This window comes from Grammomys surdaster, unplaced genomic scaffold, assembly GCF_004785775.1.
Source record: "Grammomys surdaster isolate TR1022 unplaced genomic scaffold, NIH_TR_1.0 255, whole genome shotgun sequence".
Classification (NCBI taxonomy): Eukaryota; Metazoa; Chordata; class Mammalia; order Rodentia; family Muridae; genus Grammomys; species Grammomys surdaster.
In genome coordinates this window covers 3,436,476-3,444,228 of record NW_021604696.1, presented here as the reverse complement: position 1 = coordinate 3,444,228, position 7,753 = coordinate 3,436,476, and positions in this window count along the sequence as shown.

Genomic DNA, 7,753 nt, shown 5'->3' with positions numbered 1-7,753 from the left:
CCCAACCTGTCTGAGTATTGAACGAGCTTTGGATGCAGTCATATCATCCCTAACTGAAAACCGTTCTGTAATCTTAGCCAAACCTATCCTATTCTTGGGGTTTCTCTACCTCTGTAATGAGAAAGAATCCTGTGATGTTATTTAGTTTAAAGTGGGAGATCAAAAGAGATTTGGTGTATAACAACCCCTGTAACCTTTGCTGATTGTTGCTGAGGTATGGCTGCTTGACACCAAGGCCCTAGATGTTAAAAAACAAACAAACAAATGAACGAACGATCCACCTTTTCTCCCTCTACTTAGTCACTATTCTCCAAAGCCTAGTAACTTATTTAAAAATATTTGTTAATTTTTATTTACGTGCAAGTGTGTATATTTGTATGAATGTATGTCACATGCATGTGGGTGCTTTCAGAGTCAGAAGAAGAAGTAAGATCTTCTGGAACTGGTATGGTAACAGGTACTTGTGAAATACCTGATGGGGGTGCTTGGAACTGGACTTGAGTCCTCTGTAAAAGCATCAAGTGTTCTTAACAGCTGAGCCATCTCTCCATCCCTCTCTACTAGTTATTTTTTTATGCATACTTATGTACACACATATTACTGCATATTCTCTTACAACAATCAGGCTGCTGATATTTACAGTATTTACAATACTTACAATAATCAGAAACTGCTGGGTCCTTGAACCATACATATTGGCCTATTATATCCATATAGCTGAAAGGTCACCTGTTGTCAGTGTGAGACACCCGTAGGCTGATAGCGCATCTAGCACTAGGGTTCCAAATCTTCTTATCTATTTCTTGGTGCTACTGGCCTTGGCTTGCTTATACAAATTCCATGGGAATTGTTAAATAGTCAGAATTGGCTCATTCCCTATGCCCTCTGTTAGAATTACACGTTTAGCTCTCTGTTTCTTAGGTGCAGATTCTCCTTTGGAAGCATTATACACTCCCACCGTTTGCCATAACATTCTTAGGCATTCAGCTCCAATTTACATGTCCAGGTTAATTTACAGTTCCATGCACCCACACTTATTTTTACATTGCTTCCTTTCCCCTATGTTTCTCAAGTACATAAAATAGGATATATGTAAGACTGAAGTCTCCAGTTCCGCCCTTAAAAACTACTCTTTTCTCATTATTTTCACAGTTAATATCCCCATGCCAATGAGCTTCTGACCCAGACTGTGCCCTCATACAAACCATCATCATTCCTTGAGAACACTTATTTCCTCCCCTGACCTCTTGTGTCTGTTTACCATAAGGTAATTGCTGTGTGTCCAAATAGGAATTTCACCTTGACGCCAGCTAATGTGTATAATTAACGTTTTTCTCCTTTTATTTATGTATTTACTTGGGTGCTGTAAGATTGAACCCAGGGCTTTGTGAATGCAGAAAGACACTTTACCAATAACTGTTCCCAAGCCTAGTTATTGTTTTTATGAGACAGGACCTCACTCTATTACCCTGGTTGGCCTGAAGCTCACAAAACCCAGGCTGGATATAGAGTCTTTAGTTGTCCTGCCTGAGCCTGCAACGTACATAGATTATAAACATATACTACCATGACTGACAATCTATATTTTGATAAAAATAAAAGCATTGGCTTACCTGGTAATGGGCACTTATCATAAAGTTCAAACATTTCACATAGCTCTGAAATCCCTGCTAGATTTTGATCTCTGAGCGCCTGTATTCAGCATCATCGTGGTTCATCTCAACCTTTGTTCATCTTTTCTAATGTCCCTGTCCTTCTTCAACATTCACCTTAGGACCTTTGCAGCTGTTCCACAAGCTGTTCCTTTCTGCTATAGCACCCTGTGCACCTCTACTCACACACTTTACCTGATCCTCTTGACCTAGTAAGTCTCTTTAAAGACACTAATCTTCTCTATGCTAATCTAAACTAATCCAATGCAATATGATTTAATCTAATCTAATCTAATCTAATCTTCTTTTCATACAGGCCTTATGTGACACTTTCCCACTTTCCTTCATGATGATATCCATAGAGTTAATTTTAGAATTTTTGGACAGTTTCCTTGCTTGGGGCTTAGCACTACTCACTTAGTTAGATAGTGAGTACTGACTGCAGTACTGCACTGACTGTGGTTGCTTTCTGCACTATGGAAATACAAGATATAAAACAGTGCCTGATGAAACCTACTGGACTGGTCAGTTAATGAAGAGAGATAACATCGGAGTGAGAACAAGGTATTCTCGGAGCTTTTGGGTCCTATGTCCTGAAGCTTGTGAATTTGTGGCTCCATTTTCTTTGCCTTTTTTTCTTCCTGCTAACTCCTCCTCCTCCTCCTCCTCCTCTTCCTCTTCCTCTTTCTTCTCCTCTTCCTCCTCTTTCTCCTCTCCCTTTCTCCTTCTCTGCTTCTTCTGCTGCTTCCTCTCCTCCTTGTCTTCCTTCTTCCTCTTCCTCCTCCTTTCTTCTTCCTCCTTCCTTTCTCCTCCTTCATTCTTCCTCCTTATTTCTCTTTCTTCCTCCTCCTTCTTTCTTCTTCTTCTTCTTCTCCTTCTTCTTTCTTCCTCCCCATCCCCTTCCTTCTCTTCCTCCTTCTTCCTCCCCTTCCTTCCTTCTTTCTTCTTCTTCTTCCTCCTTGTCCTCTTCCTCCTCTTTCTCTTCTTTTGGAAGCCCGTTTACTGTTTTCCTTTTCTCACTTCCTCTGCCACTATTGCCATTGTTCTGCTGTTTGGGTTTGCAGTTTCCCTCTACTTTTCAGCTGTGTGAGGTATTCAAGCTGAAGCACATAAACGGAAAGTGTGGCTTAGGTAATGCAATGTCACATTGTACTGATGAGACTGGAAAAGGGAGAAGGATAAAACACTTAGAGCCTAGGGCAGGATAGGCTCCATCCTGGTAAACTCCATGGCCCCAGAGCAGGGATACAGCCACCACCTTTGTGTGTTCACCCCAGCCTTCAAGAACTTCACCTTCATGAAGTCACTGACTACAGCTGCCACCTTCTTCCTGTTAGAATACAGAATTGAATGCACTATATCACAGAAGGCTTTTGGCAAGCACCCTCACGATTTACCACTTTGAGAAGACCTACCATCTCAACACTTTTACCTGCCCATAAAGCTCAGGGCATTTTCCATAGTCTTTGTTTTAGACACAAATCACTAGGCTCTTTAGTAGTAGCCCGTTTCTGTAGAGAGGGACTGTATTGCTGGAACATGGTCCAATAAAGGAGTCCCAGGAGAGGAATTCTGAGTTCTTGTGAGAAAACTCCAAGAAAACAAGACTAGAGTCCTGTGATGGTTTCTTCCAAAACACTGAATTGTACTTGGGATATGTGTATTGGTCAGGAATAAGTTTACTTCAACGTATTCATTATAGCTGGTTATTTTTTTTTTTTTTAACGTGCCTCTATGGGAAAACATGTTTCTGCCATGTGCAGCTTGTCCTTGTGATTTTATACAGCTTGAACCCATGAGAATTTTACTCAGGTGACCTGTCTTAACCTTCAGGGTATAAATTGTCTGATGCTCTGCAAAAAGTTGGCTATTTCATGAGACTTTAGATTGCCTCAGGCTTCATTACCCCAGGTTCCACGGCCTCTAGAGTGGTAAACAGATTAACATTTAAAGGCCCAATTCCAAACACTTCTCCAAGGTATTTATGAGAAGTAAAGATACCTGGGGTGTTCCAAAAGCTATAGTCCATTTACAATAGATTAAAAAGGATAGTAAAATTTATATTGTGGTAATATTAAATTTCAACTATAGTGACTGATGTTGAGGGACAATAGCTCCAAAATTTTACTTAATAAGATCACATTGTTCATAAGAAAAGTGAAACTGTCTCCAGGCAATTATATTACTTACATTTACCTCAAAACATACTTTTCAAAAATTTTTTTGATATTTCCCATTTTCACAAAATAAACACAATTCATAATTCATAGTAATTAAATAAATATAATTGTTCTCCGTGTTTGGTATGATGAGCACACACAGATTGCCCTTTTGATTGTCATTTGTAGAACCTGTGTCTGCCTCTGCAAGGCAGCTGAGGTCAGAGGTTGGACAAAGTGTCTATCCACACACATGTTATAAGGTGAGGCCGAGTGTACAATGAAGATGTCACAAGCAAAGATGCATGAAGAAACTGGAAGAGAAGGTGGGAACCTGGCTGTTTTCTTCCCCTCCTGACAGGCACATCCATCCTGCCTGCCATTCCTTCAGTCCCTTCTGTCTGCAGGCTGACAGCATAGTCTGTAAAGTCTTCAACTTTGGATGGGAGTACAGATTACATCAATTCTGATGTCATGGTTTGAGTTCAGGAAGGCGAAGATAAGGGATGTCTATGGTCTGAAAATAAAGAAAACGTTATCTGTTTATTTTTAAATAAACATGTATCTCTTTCCAGATTGGTTTTGATCAACATTCAGTTTCCCTTTATAATTTTCCTTCCTCTTTCTTTCTCATTTGTCTTGTATGTGAAGTTTAGATAAAGCAGTGGCTGATTTTATGTCGTGCTTTCCCTCTGGTGTGCTTGCGTAGGTAGATCGCCATGATTGTTATTATTGTTCTCATATAATTTTAATGCTAGATCTTCCTTGCTCTGGTAAAACTAATTATTTTTATATGACTTCTGCCTTGGAAGTTGGATTACAACCCAGAGAACACACATGGATAATAGATTGCCATTGTACCTTTAGAAAATAGTTTGAGTATACTGGGAAAAAAATGGCTTCAGTACCCAGATGCAGGCAGGAGCTTTCTGGGTGTCCAGCTGTTCACGAAAAGCATGGAAGTCCACCTTATCCACATCCTCTCCTATAGTCCCCGTGGAGTGTCTTTAAAAATTATTATAACAAATGCTTTACCTCTTTGGTATATGTAAAAGTCAATTCCCGTGCCATGATTGGCTTTGATACATTAATTTTGACAGATTAGTCCTGTTAGAAGTGCAGGGAGAGATGATGCCGAGATATCACAGACAAGAAAACTATCATGAATCTGGAACTATACAGTGTGTGAGCTGGCTGACACCCTTAAGAAACTTTAGAACAGTAGTTTATAATATGAGGCACAAACACCACTCATAAAAATTGTACTAATCCTGTGTAAGATCAAAAGGCTATAACATAACACATAAGGCTTCATGTAATAAATGTGTACTCAGTAAATATTTATTGTAGCATTGATTTTTTTTTTACAGGAAAATCAGTCAAGAAGGAAACAATCACTTCATTTTTATATGTTTTATGTTTAAAATGTTTACAGTGTATTGATCTTTTATGTTGTGCCAAGTAGTTTACATAAAGTCTTTGGATTTTAATGGAGACTGGAGAGATGGCTCAGTGGTTAAGAGCACTTGTTGGTCTTGCAGAGGATTCTGGTTTGATTCCCAGAACTCTCACATGGTGACTCATAATCATCTATAAATCTAGATAATTCAACTTCAGGGGATTCAACTTCATCTCCTGGTCTTTGAGGGCACTAGGAATGCCCTCATGGTGCACATACATAAATGCAGACAAAACACTCAACAAGGCCACACCTCCTAATCCATGATGACAAAGCATTCAAATATATGAGCCTATGGAGGCCATTTTTAGTCAAACCACCACATTCACTAAGCTAGACTTGGTGGAATCATGTATGTAGTCTGTAGCTAGTTCCCTATCTTGGGTGGATAGACTGTTTATGTCTGCTCAGGACAAGTCAAAGCGCAGTGTTGGTCAAGGTCATGCCAACAGTGAGAGACACACTAACACTAGGAGAATATATGGTATCTGGGGTTTGTCTGTATTTCAGTGACCTTAGTACATCCTGGTGTTGAATCAGTATTTTCAGGTTGCACAAGGGCTGTTGCTTCAGAACACAGAGATCCCACTGCTGTATGAAGGATGCAGGTGTTATCACTGTAGTTGCAAGTTTCTGTGTCTGGTGTAAATCTAACAACAGCATGCCATATAATGAGCAGGAAATATGCTTTCGTATGTATGATCTATTTTGTATTTGATGATATTTCTTATCACAGTTGGTCCCCTTTATCAATAGGTTTTGCATCCTTGGAGTCCAAAGGTCATGGATAGAAAATAATAGAGTGAACAAATTTAAACTTTTGCTGTTATTTTCTCATGGCCAAGGCAATGCAGCAATGACTTCCTAGCATCTAAACTGTATTTGACGTTAAAAGTCATCTGGACTTGATTTAAAGTATACAGGAGTGTGTGTGTGTGTGTGTGTGTGTGTGTGTGTGTGTAGGCCCTATGAAGATACCATTGCATTTTTGAGCATCTGCAAATCTTAGAACCTGTAAGATTCTGTATGGGTAGTTCTGGATCGCTATGGAGTCATCTTTCCCTTTAGTTATACTATATGAAATGGTGTGTGTTGATTACAAAGGCTTCCCTTCATCATCCTACCTTACGGTATATCTGCTCTCATTTGGCTGTTGTATATTTTTTATAAGGTAACAGTGCTGTCTGCCTCAGGAGTTGAAAGAACCTTTTCTTTAGTAAATTTATCAGGATGTATATGTGCATAAAATATTCTAGATTTATGAAGCTATTCTGATAAGGTGACTTGAGCTTTTCTTCAGTTAGAGAAAAGTTATTTTTGTACCAGCATCTCTATGACACCTTATTTTACCTGCAACAAGCCATCTATTCATTAATATCTGCCCTTGAAGTTTCTTATTTGTTTTCTTAAAATATTTGCCCAAGATAGGCATGGTACATGACTATAATCCCAGGATTTAGGCTGAAGCGGGAGAATCATAAGTTAAACATCATCCTCAGCTGCATAGTGGAACTAGAGGCTAGCCTGGGGTACAGGAAACTCTGATGGTAAGTATAAAATAAATAAACAAAAGTTGGAAAAAATGTCATTTTTCAGAACTTGAAGTGGCTCAAGTGATAGAAGAAAAATTCACTTTTGTCTCAATGAACCAACTTTAACTTTCAAAATCATGGCTATATTTAGAAAACTTTTGGTCATGATGAATTTCAATTTTTTTATAACTGCTTATTGTTTTCTGTCCAATAGTCATCTTTTCTCCTGGCAATACTGTTTTTAAGGTGGAATATATACTCAGTCTCTGGCTGGCAAGATGAGCAGGCAGGTAGTGTTGTATGAGGGGCCACATATCCTCTGACATCAAGAGGGACAGAAAGAAGGGGCACTCATCCTTGCAAAATTTTACATAATGATAGAATTGGGCATTTATATCTGTTACTGGAAATCCAAGTTGCATAGGTTTTATTTGAGAAGTTGTGGTTTAATTAGAAAAAAATTATTTCTTTACAATAACAAAAAGTGGATACACCTGTTTAAGTCTTCTTTTTCATGAGTCAAGCTGTTGTACATATTTTGTCAAGTAAACATTCCTGGGGGAACCCAGTGACGCTGTGGATCTTGATAGATAGTGCTATTGGCAGCGAAGGTTTATAGTATTTCATTCACGTTGCTGTTGCCCAAATATTAATGATTTATAAAAGCTAATGAGACATAAAGTAAAATATATATTACTTTACTTTGTGTGTTTTATTGTGCTGTCTCTGCTTCATGGCTGAATGTCAGAGTTCTTTCAGAGTCATTTTATAGCGGAACTGTAAATTAGCAAGAGATAGAGTTCTCTGGAGCAGAAAGCGAGCACCTGTGCTTGTGTGGTGGCATCTCTCCCCTCCCCCTGCCTTCTTTCCTGGGCATGGTGGAGTTGGGCTTCATTCACTTCCTGAACTTGGCCTTCCATGTAATTTCTCCTCCCTCCCTCCCTCCCTCCC